Source organism: Protopterus annectens, chromosome 4.part0, assembly GCF_019279795.1.
Source record: "Protopterus annectens isolate FY-2018-M chromosome 4.part0, PAN1.0, whole genome shotgun sequence".
NCBI classification, from domain to species: domain Eukaryota; kingdom Metazoa; phylum Chordata; order Ceratodontiformes; family Protopteridae; genus Protopterus; species Protopterus annectens.
This window is the reverse complement of record NC_056733.1, coordinates 977,485,790-977,511,178: the sequence shown is the minus strand read 5'-3', so window position 1 is coordinate 977,511,178 and position 25,389 is coordinate 977,485,790.

The following is a 25,389-nucleotide window of genomic DNA, read 5'->3' as shown; positions in this document are numbered from 1 at the left end:
GAGGTTAACAAGTATCAACAAGTTATAACAGTGCAGTAAATGGCCACACACAAGAGTGCTAGGCCAAAAACAGATAAAATGCAAGTTTTGAGAAAAAAATGATTTTAAAAATAAGTGCAAACAGGAAATTCAGTAAACAGCTCTAGGTTGTGCTCTAAATACAGTTACTAATGCAGAAATCAAATTTAACAAGCCAGAAAATGCTCAAAATAGGCAGCTATGCAGAAAAACTTAGCAAATAAACAGAGGAAAAATACTTAAAGTCTCAAAAGTGGCTCCTTTCTTCTCTCAGCATTTTCTCCTCTTGGTGGGTGCTTCACCAACAGACAACAAGCCTGAAAAGACACCAAAACCATGAGGCAACCAGGTTTTAAGAGAGGAAGATGAAGGAGTTTTGGAAATGACCCAAAATGGCCAATAAAACTACAGTTTCAAGTCAGTAACCACTCCCACAGGGGCAGGCAGGCTGCTCAATGTTTTTCACTGCCACTGATCAACAGAGAGACTTTCCTTTAGCCCAAGCAAAAAATGGCCTCACAGAAACTTACAAACAGTTCAAGAACAGCAAGCCTGTAACTGAACTTTTTTAAATCTCAGAAAAGTGGGAAAAAAGCAAGTTTTTTTTGTTTTTTCAGAGATAGAGAGGTTAACAAGTATCAACAAGTTATAACAGTGCAGTAAATGACCCCACACAAGAGTGCTAGGCCAAAGACAGATAAAATGCAAGTTTTGAGAAAAAAACGATTTTAAAAATAAGTGCAAACAGGAAATTCAGTAAACAGCTCTAAGTTGTGCTCTAAATACAGTTACTAATGCAGAAATCAAATTTAACAAGCCATAAAATGCTCAAAATAGGCGGCTATGCAGAAAAACTTAGCAAATAAACAGAGGAAAAATACTTAAAGTCTCAAAAGTGGCTCCTTTCTTCTCTCAGCATTTTCTCCTCTTGGTGGGTGCTTCACCAACAGCCAACAAGCCTGAAAAGATGCCAAAACCATGAGGCAACCAAGTTTTAAGAGAGGAAGATGAAGGAGTTTTGGAATTGACATTTTATAGTATCTCACATTCACGGATAAAAGAGTGCTTAAAAATGTATAAGATACACCCTACACTGATTTGCTACATTACAGTTATCATGAAACAGTGGCAGGCCACTTTGCAATCAAGCCATGATAAAGGACAGATTATTATCCCAGGGATAAAAATTCAAAGGGGGATATTCCAGAGTGACTCTCTGTCACCATTGCTATTCTGCCTTGCCATTAATCCATTAATCTGTGTACTTAACAGCTTAGGCCATGGCTGCAATTTGGTTCCTAGAAAACACTAAAGTCTAATGACTTATCTCTTTGTTGATGATTTAAAACTGTATAGCTCATCAGATGAGGAACTGAAAGCACAACTGCAGGTTGTCAATTTTTTTCAGATGATATTGGAATGTCACTTGGTCTTGATAAATGCGCAAAAGCAATCTTTAAAAAAGGAAAACTGCAGCACTAGGAAAACATCAGTTTGGGACAAGAATGTGTTATAAAGGAACTTGAGCAAGAGGGCGTGTATAAATAATTGGGAATTGATGAAGGATCAGCAATAAAACATGAACAAATGTGAATAAAACTCAGTGAGGAGTACTTTAGAAGACTTAAATTAATCCTGAAAACAGCATTGACATCTAGGAACAAGATCCAAGCTATAAATCAATTTGCTCTTCCTGTCCTAACTTATAGTTTTGGAGTGATTGACTGGCCCCAAAAACTGTTGGATAGATTAGATATTAAAACAAGAAGGATGCTTCATGCTGACCAAATGATTTATAAAAATCAGTGTATACCAAGATTATATATTCTCCATTCTGAAGGTGGGATGGGCCTCCTTGAAACTGATTACATCTATAGATCTGCAATTGTGGGATTCCACACATATTTACTGACCTCACAAGATCCAAATGTAGTGAAAGTTTTGAAACATGAAGAGAATATATCTAAGATGACATCTCTGCTTAATTTAGCAGAAGCATATCGACGTCAAGCAGGAATGGAAATCAAACCAGAGGCAGATACAAACCAGGCAGCAACTCAATGTGCCAAAAACAAAAAGAAGACTAAGGCAAAGGACCAGGTGAGAAGGCAAGAAATGTGGAAAAAACATAAATATAGTTGCAAGTATCGAAAACTTCTGGAAGAGCCTCATGTTGATCAAGAATAAACACAGGAATGGTTAAGGAGAGGCAAATTCAAACCAAGAAATGAAAGGTTAATATTGGGAAACCAATATAGTGGGCTACATACATGCTGGTTTTCAAAGTCCATTGAACATGTGGGAGAAGCAGACATATGTCAGTTTTGTAAAACCGAATTGGAAACAGTCACACACCTTGTTGCTGGTAGTGACACATTTTTATTATTTATTTATTTGCAGTTTGATTATCAGGGAAGTCCACTGGGCCGAATTGACCCATTTTCAGTTGAGGCCCGGAGAGAAAAGCTCCAAGATGCATTATACAATTTAGATACAACTGATAGTTAATATTAAAGATAATATTATGTAGAACAGTTACTCACAAATGCATTCAATATCATGCATAGTTAACAAATTCATTAAGCTTGAAGGTAGGGATCATACAGTTTCATTTGAGGAAAACACGTGTGTTAGGTGTGGAAACAGTTTACATACAAACCTTTTAAGAAAATATAAATACGCTTTACATACACACATCAACAGTAGAATGCTATTTACAATATTTACAAGGTTGGGCTGTGTGAGGGTAGCTGTAGGAGTTGTTGAGAGCTTAGAAAGAAGCATTAGAAATTGTTGAGAGCTTAGCTAGGCTCATAGGAAGATAACTATGAGAGTTGTAGAGCTTGGAAACCAGAGAGAGAACCCCCTTGGATTAGGTTGGGTGAAGGCAGGTACATTTCCATTTAGTGGACAGGTGTTTGAATAGTTGGGTTTTGAAGTTTTCTGAGTCTGGTATGATTTTTAGTGTGGTGGGAAGGGAATTCCATTTTTTGCCCAGTGAGAAAGATAGGAGAAGTTGGCCAGCAGGACGTTTAGGTTTATGGATAGTAATTTAGTTCTGATTTTCAGATCTGAGAGCTCTGTTGGGTGTATAAGGGGGAAGGATGTTAGTTAGAGCGGGACATTTTGTTGGGTGAAATATGAGTCTATATGCAGTAGTGAGATGGCGATAGTCTAGGTAGTTTGGGAGTTCAAGCCAATTCAGGGATTGTAGGGTTAGGCAGAGATGGGTGGTATTTTTAGATTTAGAGGCAAATTTAGAGATTTTGCTGTAGCAGTTTTCTAGTTTAGAGGTGCTAGAGGAGGACAGGTTGGTTAGGAGAGGGGCTCTGTATAATAAGGAGGGAAGAAGATAAGTCGAGGCCAGAGTTTGCCTAGTAGAGTTGGAGAGAAAGCGATTATTCCTATACAACATATCTAGCTTCTGGTGGGTTTTCTTAATATTTTAATGAATATGAATATCAAACTTGAGGTGTACAGTAATGCCAATTAGTTTGACAGAGGGGACCACTTCTATAGGTGAGTTGGTTTGACTATAGACTTTGAAGTTGTTTTTATCATAGGAGAGCGTCTTTGTGGGAGGGAATAGTAGAATCTTTGATTTATTTGCATTGAGAAAGAGGTGGTTTTGGTGCATCCAGTTTTCAGTTGTTGAGAAGGCAGTTTTGGTTTTAGTCAGCAATTCAGAGAGGTTTGAGGCAGAGCAGACTAAGGTTGAATTGTCTGCATATTGAATGATTTTAGCATTAGGAATAGCAGTGTGAAAGTTATTGATGAAGATGTTAAAAAGCATTGGCCCAAGGATGGATCCCTGTGGTATGCCAGTTGGGGTAGGTAGGAAGGAAGAGATGGAGTTCTTCCATTTGACTGCTTGTGATCTGTCTGACAGAAAGCTGGAGAACCAGGATAAAACATTATGTGAGAGATTAAGGTTTGAGAGATGACAGAGAAGGTGCTTGTGGGAAACAGTATCAAAGGCTTTAGACAGATCAAGTAAAACAGTAGAAACTAAGTGTCCTGAATCTCGGGCTTGATTGACACTTTCTAGGAAAGAGAGTAGAGTTGTTATTGTGTTATGGCCTGGACGGAAGCCATGCTGGGTAGGAGTGAGAAGATTATTTTGGGTCAGGAAAGGCATAAGCTGGAGGTGGATGCATTTGTCTAGGATTTTAGAGATTGGTGGGAGCAAAGCAATGGGGCGAAAGTTTGAGATGCTGGTATTTTTGCCTCCTTTATGAAGAGGATGAATATAAGCTGAGTGCCAGAGTTTGGGGACATATGATTTTTTATGGACCAGTGAAAAAAACGGAAAAGTGCTTGACCAAAGACATCACAATAAGCCGCAAATGCAGTCTGCAATCAATCAAAAACAGTTTAATAGAAATATATCCAAAAAAACTCAAAAGTTAAGTGCTTTCATCCCTCCACTAAAACTCAGGGACATCATCAGAACTGAACTTTTTAATGGATCGGTTAATAATGATTCTGACTGGGAAAGCAATGCCATCAGCAGAACATTTTAGGAATGAAGAGGGAATATTGTTGGGAGTGTTAGAGCAAGGTTTAAGTTTGGACAAAAGTTTTTTTATAAGTTTAGTGGAGATGGGTTTGAGTTCAATCAAATGAGGTGAGTCAGAAGGGGGAGAGTGTACAGCAGTTGGGTTATTATTGGGAAATGTCTTGGTGTGGGTAGTAACAGTATCTATGAAAAATGAGTTAAATTCAGAGCCTAGTTCGAGGTCAGATTTACTCGGGTCAGGACAGGGATTATTCTTGGAGCCTGGATTGAGGAGGGAGTTTAATGAGTTGCAGAATGTTTGAGGGTTTTTATTGTTATTGGACTGAAATTTGATATAGTAGGATTTTGTGTCTTTGGTGATTAGTCGTTTTGCACAGTTGCGAGCTGTTTATATTGGAGCAGGGTACTGTCCAGTTCATTGTTTTGGTAAAGCTTCCATAGTTTGTCTCTGTGGTGCATAATCTGTTTTGTCTCTGGATAGCCAAGGAGCAGTTTTAGTTTTTATCATTTTGTTTCTTAGTGGGGTTAGTGAGTTTAAAGTATCAGGGAAAACAGAGTTGAAGTGTTCTATAGCCTTGTCAAGAGGAAGAATGTTTAGAATTTGCCAGTTCATTTCTTTGAAAGTATTTGAGAAAGTAGTTGGGTTGAAGCTACTGAGGTTACGTGTTTGAATGTATTGATGCTGGTGTGGGGAGGAACTAGTTGAACGATGCATGAAGGCTGGGAGGTGGTAGCTAAAGGTATCACAAATTGTGCCAGAATTGGTTATTTTATTTGGATCTGAGACTAGGATACAATCTATAGTGGATCCGGGAGGGTTTATTTTGTTAGGTCGAGTGATGGAGAGGATTATTTGAGTGAAGTTATAGAGGTTAATGGATAGTAAGGGAGAGGGGAAATTGATTTTATTCCAGTCAATATTCACATCACTAAGAATATAAGTTTCATAGTTAATTTCAGTAGAAGCCCATAGGAGAATATTTTCGAGTGTAGAGATGTTGATGCCAGGTGAGATATATAGGGAATTGATACAGATATTATTATATTTATTTAGTTTTAGAATTCCAGCAGTTAGTTCAGTGATCTGGAATTGAGGAATTGGAATGGCAGAGGGACTGTATACTGAAAGGCATAATAATGTGGTGGGACTGTTACACTGGAGATTGTGCAAACATTATGGTACTGAAGTGGCTGAAAAACACTGGAAACACGAGCCACAAAGAATCATAGAAAATTATAAAGTTTAAATCACATGGGATCACCCATTACCAACAGTTCAAAAGGTAGATGCTAGAAAACCAGATATAGTGGTCCAAGAAATGAAGACAAAAGTTGCATCCATCATTGAAATTGCCACACCCAGTGACTAGAGTATCTTACATACAGAGAGAGAGAGAGAGAGACACACAAAGTCATAAAATATCAGGATCTGCATGCAGAAACATGACAAATGTGGAAGAAAGATACCCAGACAGTTCCAATAGTAGTAGGAGCAACGGGTCTTACAAAAAAATAATCTACAATCGTATTTAGATATGTTACCAAGCTATGTAACTCCATACGAATTGCAGAAGGAGTAATTACTGGGCACATTACGGGTGCTGCAAAGAGCACTTTTGGCTAACATCAAAGAGTGAAACAATACTAATTTCATGGACTTTATTTGTACTTTGACTTAGGAATTGGGTCTATTCCTGTCATGATATTAGAAGCCCAAAAGATTCAGAGAAATTAAAAACAATTTACTCCAGTGTTCTTGGGACCAATTGTGTATCTTAAGGGCATCTTGGGGGCTTGGCCTTCTCTTTTGTCCATCTGGTGCCTTACCCACTTTCCCTTTCCCTACATCTTATGCTCGTTGGTCACATCTGAGGGTACCTTCCCTCTTTGAACATGCCTCCCTTTAGGAAGAACCACCAACAAGCACCCTCACCCCAGGGGGGGAACACACCCATCCCTCCCTGCCTCTCTATCAGTCACCTGAACTGCTAATTAAATGCGGGTTGGCAGAGCCATCATTAGGGATTTACCCCTCTATTCCACCGGAGTGGAGACTTCAGTTAAACCTTTCTTATTCATTTGCTAACAAACTGTTTTTCCTTCCTGTATCAGACAGGCACATGCAAGACCAAATTATGACTTTAACTTTTGCTTCTCATTGGTGCAGTTATTTTGCCTGCTGAGAACACTGTAAGCAAGCTTTTAGTAAAACTTTTAAGTCATTCAAGTGTGAGAATAATTTATTATGCTCTACCATAAAAATCATCTTAAATTGTTGTATCCAACTTGATTTTGTTTTTTCCTACTGAAACATCTGTAATATTGTGAATAGCTTCTAGAGCAGTTTGATTCATAATGACATCATCTGGAATCTTGGTTAAGCCAGCATGGTATACGATGCATGTGTGATGATTCCCAATGCTCATTAACAACGTATGTGCTGATCTATTTTTGTGAACTAAGGATGCAGATATGCAGAGAGCATTCCTGTGGAATTAAGTAAGAGAAGTGTGATTAAGGTGGGGAATTAGAGGAGGAAGCAGGGCAACAGAAACAAAAATATCAAGCAGAGGCAAAAATCCCCGCAAGGAATTAAGTGCATTGAAACTCAAAAGCAAGTATGAAATATAAAACAATGTTGGCACAGAAACACGGCAGAGGTGATAAAACACAAAACACAAAAACATTAATATAAACAGGTGAGTGTTTTTTCACCAAAAGGTGTTTCTTCAGACCATAAAAAATAAAAACATACGCAAGTAATATAAAGAAATTTAATTCAAATTTATTCCAACCAATTACAAAATACATCTCATTAAAACATCCACTCAGGTTGATGAAGCAATACAACTTAATTTGCATCATCTAGGTAAATACCTAGACTACAAAATTGGCCTTAAAGAGACCCTCCCATTCAAGGCTGGTAACTTATCTGCTTGGACCTTGCTCCCTCTTTTCTGTATGGTTTCTAAAGTCCCCCAAACGTGCATCCTGTCTAACAGTTTCAATAACCATTAAAGTAAAAGTATGTGTTTGACCATTACCCAACACATGTTCCACCAAATCATTTCTGTTGTCAGCAATGCACACATTATATAACTGCACCCTTATCCGCTCCACAAAGGGGCGATTCATCTTGCTCACATAAAAACTGACACAAGACTTACAGGAAGCAATATAGATCACATCAGAAGTACAGCAGTCGGCGGTAATATTAAATCTAAAGATAGCACCTGTACTGGGATGGATAAACATACTGGATGTAGTTATATAGGTACAAAAACTGCATCTGTTGCATCGGCTTGCACCAGGGTCCTCATTCAAGTGTGCCAAGGGTATATAATTCATCCTATGACATAACTGTCATTTTAAAGACTTCTTATTCTTATATCTAAGACATTGTCTATTACCTACTAAATTCTTAATACGATTGTCACTCTGTAAACAAATCCCTTTGGAACCCTTCATCAGAATTGTTTAGCCTCGTGATCCGCATCCCTTGCCCTTTAAGGATGCTCCTATAAATGTGGGATGGGTGCATACTGTGCCATTTCAGGATGGCATTCCTCCTACAGGGCTTCCTGTAGAGCCCTGTGGTAAATGCCGTATTCATGTCCTTAAAAATATATACATCCAGAAATTCTACTGATACTCTTGAATAATGACATGTGAACTTTAGAAAGGAGGTCATTGCGTGCAGGTGTGCTACAAACCACTCAAGCTGCTCAACATACCATTCCATAGCAAGTAAATATCATCCACAAACCTCCTATAAAAGGCAATATTAGCCACATATCCGTTGCCTTTTAATACAAACTCTTGTTTCCAATATGCTAGGACCATATTGGCATAACTATTGGCACAGGATGTGCTCATAGCTACACCGGCCCTCTGTATGTAGCAAGAGTCCTCAAACATAAAAGCATTGTTATCTAAAACCACTTCCAGGAGCAGGCAAATCAAATCAATCTGTTTGATGTCATAGGTAATGTGTATGCTGAGAAAAGCCTTAGTCAATTCTATCCCTGTAAACTGGGGATCACAGTGAATAATGATTCTAAATACAGAGTAGCCACATAACATTCTTTCAAAGCAAAATCATTGTTTAGAAAGACAGGCAGGTCCTGTAAAAAGTGTTTCTTGGCCCTAAGGACTGTGTGCACACCATCCAAAACAACCCTCAGTTTTTCCTCCACATATATGGAGAAGGGCTCCATAAGCCAACCTTTCCCAGACACTATGGGTCTGAAAGGGGGTTTGTGTAAATTCCTGTGCACCTTCGGCAAGCCCTGGAATACACAGACCGATGGATGATCAACACTGGTATTATTTTTTTAAACACCTTTATTGAATTGAGATGTTAGCTGATAATGCTATTTATGAACAAACAACAGAGGAATGTGTTTTGTTTTTAAAAATATTCCATCTTTTCCGTTGTACAGGACTGCCTTTGTAATGATCTTATAACAGCCGAATTCTCTCTGGCAATAGCAGCAGCAGCTCATTCCTGTGCTCCCCTACTCATGGAAGAATAGAAGTTTTTTAACTTTATATGACAGATAAAATGAACCACTTAATGAAAACATCTGTTTGTGTCTGTCTCGGTTTTCTGTGCTTCAAGGCACAGCTGTCAATAATTTCTGTTTTTAAGTGTCACTTACTGCTCATATCAACACTGGATTCACAGCATAATTATTTCTCTGATCATTTTCTATGACATAAAGTAGGAAACAGAAATTCCTGTGATATAACAGAAGTAAATTGTACGTATTGCTGTGTAGCTAAATTAATAACAGATTAAGTCTTACCACAAAACACAGGGCAGCTAGGGCAAGGAAAGGAAGAAGCCTCACCTCAGGCTTCGCACCCACTGAGTAGCGCACAGCTACAGTTATCCTACTCCACAAGGTGGGATCCACTTTGGATCCCGGGAACTACCGCCCCATCAGTCTGACAAGCCTAATCTGCAAGGCCATGGAACGTATTACCATGAAACTTATAAACAAAGACATTGGCAACCTTCAAACACTGGACCCCAAGCAGTTTGGGTTCATGAAGTGACGATCTTGTCTCCTGAACCTGATTGACTTCTTTAAATCAGTCTCCAGAGCCGTGGACAAGGGTAAGGTGGTCCACACAGCCTATTTGGACCTCGCCAAGGCCTTCGACACTATCTGCCACTCTGGAATCATAGATAAACTTACTAAGTTGGGCATTAATCCCTATGTCACCCAATGGGTTGCTAAATGGCTTACTGACAGAACCCAGACTGTAAAAGTAGCCAATTCCAAATCCATCTCCAGACAAGTGACAAGTGGAGTACCTCAGGGTTCAGTTCTGGGACTGCCCTTGTTTGGCATCTACTTCTCTGAAGTACAGGCCAACACTAAGGGACTCTGGCTAACAAAGTTCGCAGATAACTGCAAACTGGGAGCCATTATTGAATCCCCAAATGATATGGGTATTCTACAAAAGGGCCTTACAGAAACAGATGCCTAGTGCCAGAGCCATGGGCTTAAGCTCAATGCCAAGAAATGTATAGTTACCCCTTTTGGGAAAAAACATGTACCCGTGAATTACCACATAGGTGGCAATACACTAAACACCGAAAGTGTGATAAGAGACTTAGGGACACACGTGGACAGTGGTCTCATCTTTGATAACCACATCGCTACAAAAGTCAGGAAATCCTTCTATGTGGCACACCTTATCACTAAGGGCTTTTCATCCAGAAAAAAGGAGGTCATTGTCCCACTTTACTCATCCCTAATTAGACCCATTATAGAGTACAATGCCCCGTTTGGTATGTACCTCTCAAGACATCTGCAACAACTGAAAAGGCCACAGAAATACTTCACTAAAAGAATCTCAGGCCTAAAGCAGATGCCCTATGCTGACTGTCTAAAAAAACTCCAGCTATACTCTGTCGCATATTGTCTACTCAGAGGCGATCTCTGCTTAACATACAAGGCCATGTCAAACCAAGGGCTGTTGGACATGCTACACTTAAAGAAATCCCAATCTCTCAGAGACACATGCTCTAGGGATCTAAACCTTGTCATCACAATAAACAAAACATGCTGGAGGGATAGGTTCCTGACCCAGAGACTCCCCAGACTCTGGAATAGATGGGTCTATATTATAAGCATGAAAAGCCTTTTCAGTGAATCCGAAAACAGCGACATATTGCATGAAGCGCGAAAACACAGAATGCCCTAAACTGCGAAATTCAAAATCTCGAATTGTCATAGTTGGCCAACCTCACCCCCCCCGCTACATACTACCTACCCAAACAAAATAAATAAACCACATACATACACTAAAGAAAACCCAACTTCTAACCCTACACTAAACCTTGCATACATTACTATCTATGCACTTACCTTAACTCGCACCCTAACCCTAAGGTTCGTAACTATCACACACTTACCTTAAGGAGCTATACAACAGAAGGGCCAACTATGACGATTCGACATTTTGAATTTCGTGCTTCAGGACGATTGGTGTTTTCGCGGTTCACTGAATATGTGTCGATGTTTCTGTATTTGGATAAGTGGACCTTCACGGTTCTAATAGGGAACCAGAATAGACTGTGCATACATGTCAAGTAGAGCGCCTCTTTGGCCCTCTTCAAAAGGAACCTTGATGATTGGATGGAAGATAGAAAATTCACCCCGGGGATCACGTCATTCACTCTGCTAGACAAGGGTCCAGGAAGTAAATACTGTGGGAAGAAATAGCCAGAGAATTGTTATGGCTAGGCTTGTATAGGCCCTAGGTCCGATAGCCTAGTACGAACTATGAACCTATGAACCTATGAAATCAAATACCATCATAGAAGTATTCAACAGAGAAAATTACAAAACAATTAAGACATGAAGAGTACAGAAGAGGGAGCAGATCAAACAAAAATATGTAGAAAGATAAATGTGATCAAAACAATGCACGGTATCAGAACCAGGATCTATTGCACACTATTGCAAATGATAAACTAAAGATATCGGCACAGGCAGAAAAACATAGACGTTATGCAGATAAATATAAAAGCAAAGTACAAAATAAGCAAGTTATTGACAACCTAAAGAAAGTTTAATAGAGAAATGGGAAACAAAAGGAATAGAAGCACTACCAAAAAAGAAGAAATTGACACATTTTGGAGAAATATCTATGAAAATCTTGTGGAACATAACAAAGATGGTGAATGGATAGAAGTAAAAGAAACAGAAGTTCAAATATACAGGATATGAAATGGGAAGAAGTAATTGCCAGAGAAACTGAAACAAAATTAAGCAAAGTTCCTAACTAGAAACCCCAGGCCCAGATGCAGTACCTAACTTCTGGATAAAAGTATTAATATCTTTACATGATTATTTAGCCCTGAGTAAGAACTATTTATGTACATACTGCAAACAGTTGGCAACATGATTAACAACAGGAAAAACAATACTGCTCCTTAAGAGTGAACTTGCAAGCTATCCTGAAAACTATAGACCAATAACTTGCCTTCTGATGACGTATAAACTATTCACTGGCATTTATGCCGACAGTTTATACTCATTTAGAAGAAAACTCAATTATGGCAGTAGAACAAAAGGGTAACAAAAGAAAGTCATATGGAACAAAGGATCATTTGTTGTTAAAGTTATAATGGAGAATCATAAAATGGGGAAGAATCTAAGTATGGCATGGATAGATTACAAAAAAGGCATTTGACAGTATCCCATATTCATGGATAAAGGAGTGCTTACCAATGTACAAGACACACCCTACATTGATCAGTTACATTACATTGACCATGAAAACAGTGGCAGACCACTTCGCAGCTAAGCCATGAGAAAGGACAAATTATTATCCCAGGGATAAACATTCAAAGGGGGATATGCACTTGAAACCATACAAAACCATCTAATGATCTTTACTCATTACTTTAGACTTTTGCCAGATAAGTAACCCAATGTACTTCCTCACCTTTTGCCTTACTGTTGCACTTGTGGACCTGAAGGTGAGAGGAATTACTGCAGCTAACTTAATTTGCTTCAGCCAAGCAGATACACCAGAACATAAAAGAGTATCTGGGGGAGGGATACATTGTGGGTGCACTGGGGTACTGCAGAGATGGGTACAGCTTTTTATACAAATCACTATCCTGCAGTCTGTTCCAGTCTCTATATACACTAATTTTAGCCATCTAACCCTACAGTCTTTATCCCTCCAACTAATAAACTTATTTCTCTTTTACAGGAGCATTAGCCTGCTTAACTGCTGCGCTCTATAACTACAACCCAGCAGAACTAGACACATCAACTTCAATACCACACCAGTGAATCCTTGAGCATCAGGAACACAATAACGCCCAAATGCAGTCACGTGACTGAATGTATGTTCAAGCTTGTTTTACTTTCTAACTGAGCTGCAACACTGTAAATGACCACGTTCTCTTGCGTACCACCAGACCCTGCAGCAGCTCCCTTCTCGTTCTCTTTCTGTATACTGGTTCCCCCTCCAACATGAGACCAGTTAACAAAGTAATACCCTTTTTTACTACTAAGCATACCCTATTGTACTTATGCACAACCTAAACAATCAATCCCAAATATAAATAGAATATGCTGTCCTACTGGCATTTGTAAAACTTCCTCTTTCCAGCCCCACAGTCTCTCTCTTTTAATGCATACTTTGCTAGACCTTTAAATCTTTGCAACACCAACCTTCCAACTATATTTTGTCCTACTTCTTCCAGTCATCATCCCCTGATAAGTTTATTAACCTATCTGTGGTTTCCAAATTCTAGTCATCTGTAGCCCAGGATCATTAAGCTTACTTGTTTGTACTTACTGACAGTTTTTTGTTTGCAACTCCAAATAAGGTGTAGCCTCGCTCTGTTCACCCTCACTCCACTTGGGCTGACTCTGCGCCCCTACCCTACCGCCATTCCCACCTACCCCCTCTTTCATTACACTTATACTCACCTAGACCACTCCCCTATATGCCACTGGCCAATCAACCACTCCACAACCACACCCAAATATCATATACTAAGTGCCAATAATACTTTAAACACCAACCAATTTCCCCAAACATTGTAATACCACAAATTTCACCTCTACCTTTTATCCTATATGAGTTACTCTACAAAATACCCAACACCATCCGGCTAATTATTTTCATTTTCTCTCTCAGCACAAATCTTCTCATACTAACCCAAGCCACCTCTCTCCAGAGTATGCAGCTCTCCTTATCTTCCAGAACCCCTACCCCAATTACAGCACCACAACCCAATATGTATTTATTTATTTATTTTACATTTGTTAACTGGGCTAGTCTAGCTGGATATATTTCCATTTTCAGTAGAGGCCCGGGGAAAAAAGCTCCAACAAGATAGAAAAATTACAAATATCGTTACATGTTAAATGAAAGGATTAATAAAAAAATGCAACAAGTAATTATTACATACTAAAGATCTTAACAAAAAATCTTGCTTTTTTCCCACTTTCTGAAATTTAAAAAAAAGTTCAGTTACAGATTTGCTGTTCTGAACTGTTTGTAAGTTTCTTGGAGGCCAGTGCTTGCTTGGGCTAAAGGGAAGTATCTGTGTTCATCAGTGGCAGTGGTAAACACTGAACAGCCTGCCTGCCCCTGTGGGAGTGGCTACTGCCTAGAAACTGTAGTTTTATTGGCCATTTTGGGTCAATTCCAAACTCCTTGATCCCCCTCTCTTAAGACCCGATTGCCTCGTGGTTTTTGCGTCTTTTCAGACTTGTTGGCTGTTGGTGAAGCACCCACCAAGAGGAGAAAATGCTGAGAGAAGAAAGGAGCCACTTTTGAGATTTTAAGTATTTTTCTTCATATTATTTGTTAAGATTTCTGCATTGCCGCCTACTTTGTGGCATTTTCCAGCTTGCTAAACTTGATATCTGTATTAGGAACTGTATTTAGAACACATCTAGAGCCTGTTTACTGCATTTCCTGTGTTGCACTTATTTTAAAATAGTTTTTTTCTTAAAACTTGCATTTTACCTGTCTCTGGCCTAGCACTCAAGTGTGGGGTCATTTATTGCACTGTTCTAACTTGTTGCTACTTGTGTATCTCTGCCATCTTTAAACAAAACAAAAAAAATTTAAAAATCTTGCTTTTTTCCCACTTTCTGAAATTTAAAAAAAAGTTCAGTTACAGATTTGCTGTTCTGAACTGTTTGTAAGTTTCTTGGAGGCCAGTGCTTGCTTGGGCTAAAGGGAAGTATCTGTGTTCATCAGTGGCAGTGGTAAACACTGAACAGCCTGCCTGCCCCTGTGGGAGTGGTTACTGCCTAGAAACTGTAGTTTTATTGGCCATTTTGGGTCAATTCCAAACTCCTTGATCCCCCTCTCTTAAAACCCTCTTTTGCACATTTTTGCGCATAGCGCAGCATCGGGCAGCGCCACTTAATCAGGTTTAAATGATTCCCGGCCTCACAAAGTCTGCTCTTCACTTTTTCCCTTAGAACTGTTCCAAATCTCAAAGTAAGCACTCTATTTTCCTTCTAAAACCCAGCAGTAGCTAGGATAAGTGTCTTATAAGTAAGCACTAATAAACTAAAGCACTACACCCTCTTATACTCCCTTTAAGTACTTGGCTCCCTATTGGTCCTTTTTGATCAAGTCAAAAAGTAATTCCTTATACTATTCTGGCATGTCCAAAAGTCAGTTTCAGGTTTACTCTCCAGTCCAGCTGGTGAATATGGGAATCTTGAGGCAATGTTACAACTGCCTTATGTACGCAGACCACTCTCTCCTCTTCCCAACAAGCTCAAATATATGTGAGAGATGCAACTATATAGCCAAACTGGAGTCTGAGCTCTCTCAATATAGTACTGGCATGGTCAGTCTGGAGGAGAAGGTAATCACACATACCACAAATCCAGTCTCACATAGACCTATCGCAACAGCAAACCAAACACATAAACACACAAAAACATACTCGGAGGCTCTAAATAAAAATCTGCCCAAGCAACAGAGACCTCCAAAGCAGACATCCAAGCAACTGCTACCCCACAACAATACCCACGTATCACATAGTTCACAAAGTCAGTGTGCCATACAGTCACAGCCCTTAAGGCTAAACAACACACCTAATACACTTGTAATAGGTGACTCTATTGTCAGACACACTGACGTCCCTCTCACCAGGCTGAACAAGGAGAAGGTCACTGTAAGCTGCCTGTCCGGTGCCAGGATCCACCACATAACACAAGCACTCAGGTCACTCCAAAGCAAGTACAAATATGACTCCGTCATTGTCCATGCTGGTGTGAATGACCTGAGACATACATCCCTGGATTACATGAAAAGAGACATAGAGGAGCTCTGTGATCATGTGGCCCAGGCCGGTATGACCCTGACCGTGAGTAGCATCTTACCCTCACCAAGAATGATACCACAGTATAAAGACAAAATTATCAATTTCAACAATTGGCTAAAGTATTGGTGTCACTCAAAGGGGATCCAGTGTCTGTCAGCCTGGGATGACATGCTTGACAAGCCACTATGCTTCGCTAGGGACGGCTTGCACCTGTCACCCCTGAGTTTTCGAATACTGGCCAAGGCTCTTGCTACCCCCATAGTGCCTTTTTTAGGCAAGGCTCAAAAGACAAACCCACCTCCTTAGACAATACAAGGAAAAAGAAACTAAGGGTAATGCTGCTCAATGCCAGAAGTCTAAACTTCAAGATGCATGCACTCAAGGCTCTCCTCAGTATGGAGAATATTGGTATCTGTTCAGTAACAGAAACCTGGATCAAGGCTCCCGGGAGCACCCCAGCACTACCAGGCTATACCTCATACCATGCTTTTCGGCCCCAAAACTCAGCCCAAACCAGAAGAGGAGGGGGAGTATCCATATTCATCAAAGATACCCATACCTCCAGGCTAGTGGCACTGCACGAAGCATCTGAGACCATCCATGTGCAACTAACAGTGGGCAAAACTGCCTTCCAGTTTGTAGCCTGATACAGACCACCCTCCCAAACTCAGGAACCCCACTCAGTTTTTCCGAAGACACTGGAGAATATGAAGGTCTCTCCAAACACCATTATATTGGGTGATTTTAACTACCCAAACATAGACTGGGAGCACTGCTCAAGCCCCAACACCCTAGCCCAACAGTTCCTAGAATTTCTAAACTCAAATGCTATGGAACAACTGGTCACCACTCCCACAAGAGGGGAAAACATATTGGACCTGATCATCACCAACATGTGGACTCTATGTTCCATAACAGAGGTATACCCCTCATTGGTAAGATCTGACCATAAATTAATCACTATGGACATCCATATCCTGTCCCCACCCCCAGCAAAGAAAACCACGGTTAAAAACTTCTCAAAAGCAAACTTCCCACTTCTCAAAACCGAGGTGGAATCCTTCAAAGCCCCAGGGACAGTGGAAAATATGGCCCAAACTGCAGAATCCTTTACAAATGCATTCTATGGATACCTACAGGAATGCATGGATCGTGCTATCCCAAATAAAACCAAGACATACTCCTCCAAAGGCAGGAGACCTGTCTAGTGGACTCCAGCCATAAATAATTACACAAACTCCACTCCACACACCTTCAGATAGAAACAACTCTGATCCAAAACAATACCAAAACAGCAAAATCTTCAGAAGTCAGGAATCGAAAAACAGGAACCAAAGTCAAATCCAAAAGCAAACTCTTTGTTCTCCAGCGCCTCGGTGTAACCACCTTTCAAGAGTGTACATTCTCACTGAAAGAATGGATATATATATATATATATATATATACTCATAGCAATTAATTAAGCAATTAATTAAACGATTATGTTCAAAAAAGTTTTAAAGCAGACACCTCCAGTTTATTTCATTATTCAGTCCACAGGGTGTCATTGTATTGTATTTCAAAATAAAAATACTTTCCTTATATTGTAAGTTATATTTCAAAGCATTTTCATCATTACAAAGACATTTCACACTTTCTAAACCTGTTCCTGTTAAAAATGAAGCATCACTATTATGATAAACACTAAAATGTGTGGCAATAAATTTATTTTCCCTTTTATGTCTTATGTCTCTAATGTGCTCACCTAACCTAATACGAAACTCTCTTTTAGTTTCACCTATATAATATAATCCACAGGGACAGTGTAAAGCATACACAACCCCCTTACTTCTACAGGTAAAACTATCTCTTACTGTGAACCTAATGTTGTTAATATAATTAAATGTTCTAACTATATTCCTACAAACACTGCATCTACTGCAACATCTTGTACCAAATTCACTTAGTGGTCTTGGTAAACAAAATTTTGGCATTACAAATTTACCATGTACCACTATCTCTTTCAAATTTCTTCCCCTTTTATAGGAGAATAAAGGTTTTTGTGTCAAAATGTGCATCAACACCTTGTCTTTCACTAAAAATTTCCAAAAATGTTCCACTACATCCTTTATGTCTCCACTTTTTACATTATATGTAGAGACAAAATAAATATCCTTACAAGTTTTATCACTGGTTGCCAGATGATATTTCTTATAATGGTGATATTCACCCTTATTACATTTATTCCTTACCATATTATTCTCCTTTTTTACCTTCATAAGGGCATTTTCTAAAATATTCACACTGTACCCTCTTTTCAAAAACATATTATATGTGATATCCCATTCCCTTTGTAGATTTTCTTGTGTTACATAATCTAGATACCCTTGCCAATTCCCCATAAGGGAGAGCTTCCAAAGTATGTACAGGATGGCAACTAGATGCATGAAGATATTGATTACCATCTATAAACTTCCTATGTATATTTGATATAATTTTACCATGTTCTGTACCCTCCAAAACAAGATCCAAGAATATTACTTTGTTTCCCTTCTGTACTCCATCAAATTCTAACCCAAATGGGTTACCATGTAAGTCTGTCAAAAATTCATTAACTGAATCAAAACCACCATCAGATAAAAATCAGGTCATCTATTTAACGAAAATAAAATAACACATTACATTTCATAAAATTTAACTCAAATAGAAATTTCCTTTCAAAAAAATTCATAAACAAATTGGCATACATGGGGGCAAAAGCTGCCCCCATTGCTGTACCTTGTTTCTGCTGATACAAAACATCATTAAAAATAAAATAATTATTCTTTAAACAGATATCCAACAAATCTTCTATGAAATCAACAGAAGGGTTGTCTTTTAAAGAAGATCTCACTGCATTGAGGCCATCATCATGTCTAATAGAGGTATATAGACTTTTAACATCCATAACCAACCAATACATTTTGTTGTTCCAAGAAATAGAGGATATTTTGTTTAAAAATTCCATACTATCTTTGATGTAAACTGGAGATTTAACTACATATGGTAAAAATATTCTATGTAAAATCAAACCAGTGTTATGTAGGAAATAGTTACAGGCTGAAATAATGGGTCGACCTGGGGGGTTATGTAAGTTCTTATGTATTTTTGGTAAACAAAAGAATACAGCTAGGTCCTTTCTATCATTGTCTAACCTATTCCTCACATCCTTCTCTGTAAAAAACTCCAGTCTGACTCCCCTGTCCAACATGTGTTTAAATTTTGTAACAGCCTTTTCATAATGAATCATATTGCTTCTTTCATATGTTGTTTCATCCTGCAAATGATTCATACACATCTCAAAATATTACACAACACTCATTATAACAATTTTGTTTCCCTTATCGGGAGGTTTGATAATAATATCCTTCCTGTCACATAATTCTTTTAAAGCACTCCATTCTTTATAAGTTAAGTTATATAAACTATTACATTTATTCAACTTTGGTTCCTGTTTTTTCGATTCCTGACTTCTGAAGATTTTGCTGTTTTGGACCAGAGTTGTTTCTATCCAGGCATTTTAGTTGTACTACTCAACAAGTGATTTATATCATTAGATGTGGATGTAAAAATATTATGTGGGTCAAACAAAAAGGATGTTTAAAATCAGAATTATGGAGCATTTGAGAGACATTAAAAATAGAAAAATAGAAAGTCCATTAGCACAACATTTCATTGAATATCATAATTCTGAATGTGATAGTTTTAGAGCATCTATTTTAGAACAAATTATAAGAAAAGAAGCTAGTGAGGATAAGATTAGATATGAACTTTTGAAAAAAGAATTGATTTTTATTCTGAAATATCAGACCCTGATACCTAAGGGGCTGAATACTGAATGCTGCTGGAAAAGTGTTATTTAAATGTTTAATTGTATAATTGTTTTTTAGCATTTGATTATCTAGTTTTAATTGTGTAATGAGAAAATGAAGGTGTGTATAAATGTTAACTGTTTTTTCATTGTGAGATACTCCTTGAAGGCTTTCTGAAGCCGAGGCGCTAGAGATTCTATTGGTAATAAATCGTTTGGATATACTGGCTGCTGTTGTTTTTCTGCATATTTTTGCATTTTGGTGCTTGAGTTGTTCCTATTGTTTCTATCCAGCCATAAATAAGCTGTACAACAGATGGAGGAAGCTACTACATGATAGAGCAAAATCCCTGAAAGGGAAGGCAACTCTGATCAGTACTAGCAAGAAACTACGATCCCTCATAAAATGATCTAAGGCGAGCTTCGAAAGAAAAATTGCACAAGACGCTAAAGATAATCACAAGGCCTTCTTTGGTTATGTCAGAAACCTGGGTGGAAACTCCCAGATATGCTGTGAGTTAGTGCAAAATGACACAAAATACACTGAACCCACAGACATTGCCAACATCCTGGCAGACAGGTTCAGTGCAAACTCCCCCCCCTCCCCCCCAAATGAGCAAATGACTATCCCAACAGAGTGTAGCCTCCCTGACATCACAGATGCACAGGTGAGAGCTGCCCTCTCCAAAGCAAAAAACACAGCATCAATGGGACCGGACGGAGTCCCAGGCTGCGTTTTACATGAGCTCCAAGAAGAACTGAACCCTCACTTAAAATCACTTTTCAGTCTCAGCCTTACAACAGGATATGTACCCAAAGAATGGCATACAGCAACAGTGGTCCCACTCCATTAAGGTGGTGCCACAATGGACCCCGGAAACTATCACCCTATAAGCCTAACTAGCCTGGTCTGCAAAGCTATAGAGCGTATCATCATGGAACTCATAAACAAAGACATTGGGAACCTCCAAACTCTGGATCCTACCCAATTCGGCTTTGTTAAGAGCAGATCTTGCCTCTTGAACCTGGTCAATTTCTTTGAAACAGTCATCAAGGCCATAGACGAAGGGAAGGTAGTCCACACAGCCTACCTTGACCTTGCAAAAGCCTTCGACACAATACCCCACTCGGGCATCATAAATAAGCTCACCATCTTAAATATCAACCCCTATGTCACAAGATGGGTTGCAAACTGGCTTAGGGATAGAAACCACATGGTCAGAATTGCAGGTGCCATGTCAGACTCTAAACCAGTTACAAGTGGCGCCTCACAAGGCTCAGTCCTGGGACCTCTCTTGTTCGGTATATATTTCTCTGAGGTACAGGCTAACACAGGAGGACTATGGCTGACAAAGTTTGCAGATGACTGCAAACTGGGGGCCATAATCGACTCGCCGGCTGACACAAGCATCCTCCAAAAAGGTCTCACAGAGACGGATAACTGGTGCCAGAGCCATGGCCTAAAGCTAAATGCCAAAAAGTGCATAGTCATCCCCTTTGGGAAAAACAGAGTGCCCACAAATTACCACATAGGTCGTAATCCATTAAGTACGGAAGAAGTAATTAGGGATTTGGGGACCCAAGTAGATTGCAATCTCTCCTTTGACAATCACATTGCCAAAGTGGTTAGAAAGACATTCTATATAGCCCACCTTATCACGAAGGGACTCACATCTACATCAAGAGAGGTCATTGTGCCCCTCTACTCATCCCCATTTGGGATGTACCTTATCTGACACCTGCTACAACTAGAAAGACCCCAAAAGTACCTCACCAAGAGGATCAAGGGACTCAAACAGATGCCCTATGCAGTTAGGCTAAAGAAACTCCAGCTCTACTCAGTTGCTTACCGCCTACTCAGAGGCGATCTGTGCCTGACGTATAAAGCCATGTCCAACCCAGAATTAATTGACATGCTCCACCTCAAGAAATCCAAATCCATCAGAACTGCACGCTCCAGTGACTTAAACCTCAGCACAGAAATAAATAGAACATGCTGGAGGGACAGATTCATATCCCAGAGGCTCCCCTCACTCTGGTACAAAATCCCAATCCATGTCAGACAGAGCCCCTCAATGACCCTCTTCAAGAAGAATCTTGACGTTTGGATGGGAGATCGTAAATTTACCCCTGGGATCTCTTCTGTGTCACTGCTAGACAGAGGCACGGTAAACTAACCTTAAATGGGCTATATTCTGTGACCTACTATACAGAGGCACAGTCAACTAATCTAAGAAGGGTGGTGAAAGCCAAACACACTCTGGCTAGGCTTGTAAATGCCCTAGGGCAGATAGCCTAGTATCCACCTCTGAACCTATGAACCTACGAACACTTGAAAAAAGCAACAGTAAAATATTTACACTTAAAAAAGCAACAATAAAAATGTAGCACAGTAAGATTCATATGGAATTTTTCACATCAAGTAGAAAGATTTCAGCAGTATGTTGTTTAGAGTTTAAACAGTACCAGCCTTCCTTAGATGAATAAGCATTAAAATGTTTGGAAGTTTGTTTGGAAGAGGAAGAAACAGTGGTGGAAGAGGGTGGTTAGTCAGGGTTACTACAAGGGCATAACCAGTGCTTTTGAGGTGTTTTTTGAGTTTTTGTTTAAAGAGAGGCAAGGATGCAATTAGTGTTAGTTCATTGGGTAGCAGGTTCCAGTTTTTTCCTGCTGCGTTAGTAAACAGAGAATCATCAGACATGTTGTTAGACTTGGTTATACTAGCAAGAAGAACATAGGGAATTCAGATTTTTATAGGGGATTAAGAGATTGGAGATTATAGGGGTGGTGTTGGGCTGGTAAAATGTCTTGTGGGCAATCGTGAGTTGGGAGATTATCAGATGGTTTTGGAATTCAAGCCAGTCTAGTTGCCAAAGATTCAGACAGTGGTGGGTTCTAAAGGGATTATCAGTGGTGAATCTGGCCATGTTATTGTAGGAAGTTGCTAGTTTTTTAAGGTTATTTTTCTTTAGGTTGGTAGAAATAGGTGAGGCATACAGAAGAGTAGAGATTAGATGGGAGTCAGCAATCTTGGTTCTGGCTGCTGGGGTTAGGAAAGGTTTTATTCTATATAAGGAGCCTATTTTTCTGTTGACTGTTTTAATGGTGTTATTTATATGGTAATCAAATGTAAGGTTATTGTCAATGGTAATTCCTAACAGTTTAGTGGTAGAGTCAGGGAATATAATAGTGCCATTATTGGAAGAGACTGAGAAATCTACGGGGGAGGACTTGGTAGTGGGCTAAAGAGAAGGAGTTTGTCTTTTTTGGCATTAAGAAGGAGGCAGTGTTTTGTAAACCATGTTTCTACAGTGTTAAAAACATTTTGAGTAAGAGAATATAGTTCTGATGGGGAGTATGCTGAGCATATTAGTGTGGAATCATCTGCATATTGAATACAGGTGGCTTGAGGAATTACTACATGAAGGTCATTGATAAATAATGAGAAAAGAAGTGATCCAAGAATAGAGCCCTGAGGGACTCCAATGGTGACTGGCAGAAAGGATGAAATTTGATTTTCCCAGAGAACTGCCTGTTGCCTGTTGCTGAGGTAGGATCTGAACCATTTAACAGCCTGAGAGTCAAAGGAAAGGGATTCAAGAATATTGGTTAGAAGGGTGTGGTTTACCATGTCGAAAGCTTTTGAGAGGTCAATAAAGAGTGCAGATGAGAGAATGTTTTTATTACGGTTTCTATTGATGGAATCTGTAAAGGATAAAAGGGCAGTAGTGGTACTATGTGATGGCCTAAATCCATGTTGGCAGTTTGCTATTATGTTATGTTGAGATAAATGATGTAAAAGTTGTTGGTGAATGCATTTTCCATAATTTTTGCTAAGGGTGATAAGAGAGCTATTGGCCAATAGAGTAGTCATTTGAGTTCCCACCTTTATGTAGGGGGATAATGTGTGAGATTTTCCAAATATCTGGAATGGTTCCCTCTTTGATTGTCCTATTTATAAGGATGGATATAGGGTAGGCAATTACTTTGGCTGCTTTTTGGAGATATTGCGATGGTAGCTGGTCAGCAGAAGGAGTACATGGCTTGAGTTTTTGAATGAATTTATAGATTAGAGTAGTAGAGATGGGCTGTAGTTTGAATGTAGGTATAGCTGGTCTAACATCTCATCATCTTTATTCATTTGTAGCAATGTATACACTACCAAATTCAGAATCATCCCCATTAACAACAAACTCAAAATAATACCCTTTACTCTACCTAAGTCCTCTTCTAAAACCCACTACTTTTCCCAACTTATAAATCATCTCTTGTTACTAGCTCAAAGTGGTGACATCCATCAGAATCCCAACCGTCTCCTCTCTCCCAGTATTAGCCATACCCCATCTCCCTCTTCTACGTCACCCAGTAACTCTTGAAACCTATTCATAATAACAATCAACACATGAAGTGTTTGTAATAAAATTACTGAATTTCTTGTCTGGCTCTCTCAATGTAACCCTGATATCATAACTGTTACACAAACTTGGCTAAAGCCACATGTATCAGACACTGAAATAGCTCCAACTAGTTATACTATCTTACGAAAAGATAGAATCCTAAAGAAAGGGGGAGTAGTTTTAATCTACCACAACTCCTTAACCATTACATCCTTTCCTAAACCTGTCCCAACTTTGGCAACATGGACATTTTATTAGCATCATTACAAATAAATAAAAGTAAACATTTATGTATAGTAGCACTATATATTCCCCCGAGGCCCAAACATCCCTATTCTAGCATATTTTCTATCTTGGACAACCCAAAACATATCCAATGAAACTATTATTCTAGGGGATACAAACATTAATTGGCAAAATGTAATGTCAAGCTCCCCAGCAAATTGTTTTAACCTGCACAGGTATACACAGTTTGTCATGTGCCCTACACGAATACTAACCAAGCATCCAGAATCCACCTTAGATTGGATCCTAGTCTCAGATCCATACAAACATGCCAACACTGGTACCATCCCAGATATCCTAAGCAATCATTTACCAGCTTTTACACATAGAACCCATACTCAGGTACCCAAACCCCACTCATATAGAACATCTAGAAACTTAACCAACTTTAACCAAATAACTTTCAGTAACTCCCTAAAAGCTCAGAATTGGACTCCACTAAAACATTACCACTAGAAGATGCTGTAAACTATTTTAATAAGGTATTCCTTGATACCCTAAATACTTTAGCCTCTATTAGGTACAAAAGAACAAAATTTAATCATGCTCTGTGGCTTACAAAACCAACAAAACAAATTCTTCTTTCCAGAGACCAAGCCTGGAAAGAATGGTGTAAAAACCAAAAGCCAAGCCAATGAAATTAATATCAAACAACTTTGTAAAAAAGCCAAGAAATTAGTTAAAAATTACAATATATATATATATATATATATATATATATATATATATATATATATATATATATATATATATTTTTTTTTTTTCACAACATTTATGTAGTCAAAGAAATAACCCAAAAAATTCTGGAAATCAGTCTCTTCTCTCCTTAATCTTAGGACCACACAAAAGCCAACACCATCCCCTGATAAAGACCCATAACAAATATCCCACATTTTCAACTCCCACTTTATCAACAGCATTCTTAAACTTGTCAAAGAGCACCCACCAATATCAAACAAACCCCCAACAATAAGATAAGCAACTCAAACCCAGTTCATGAGAA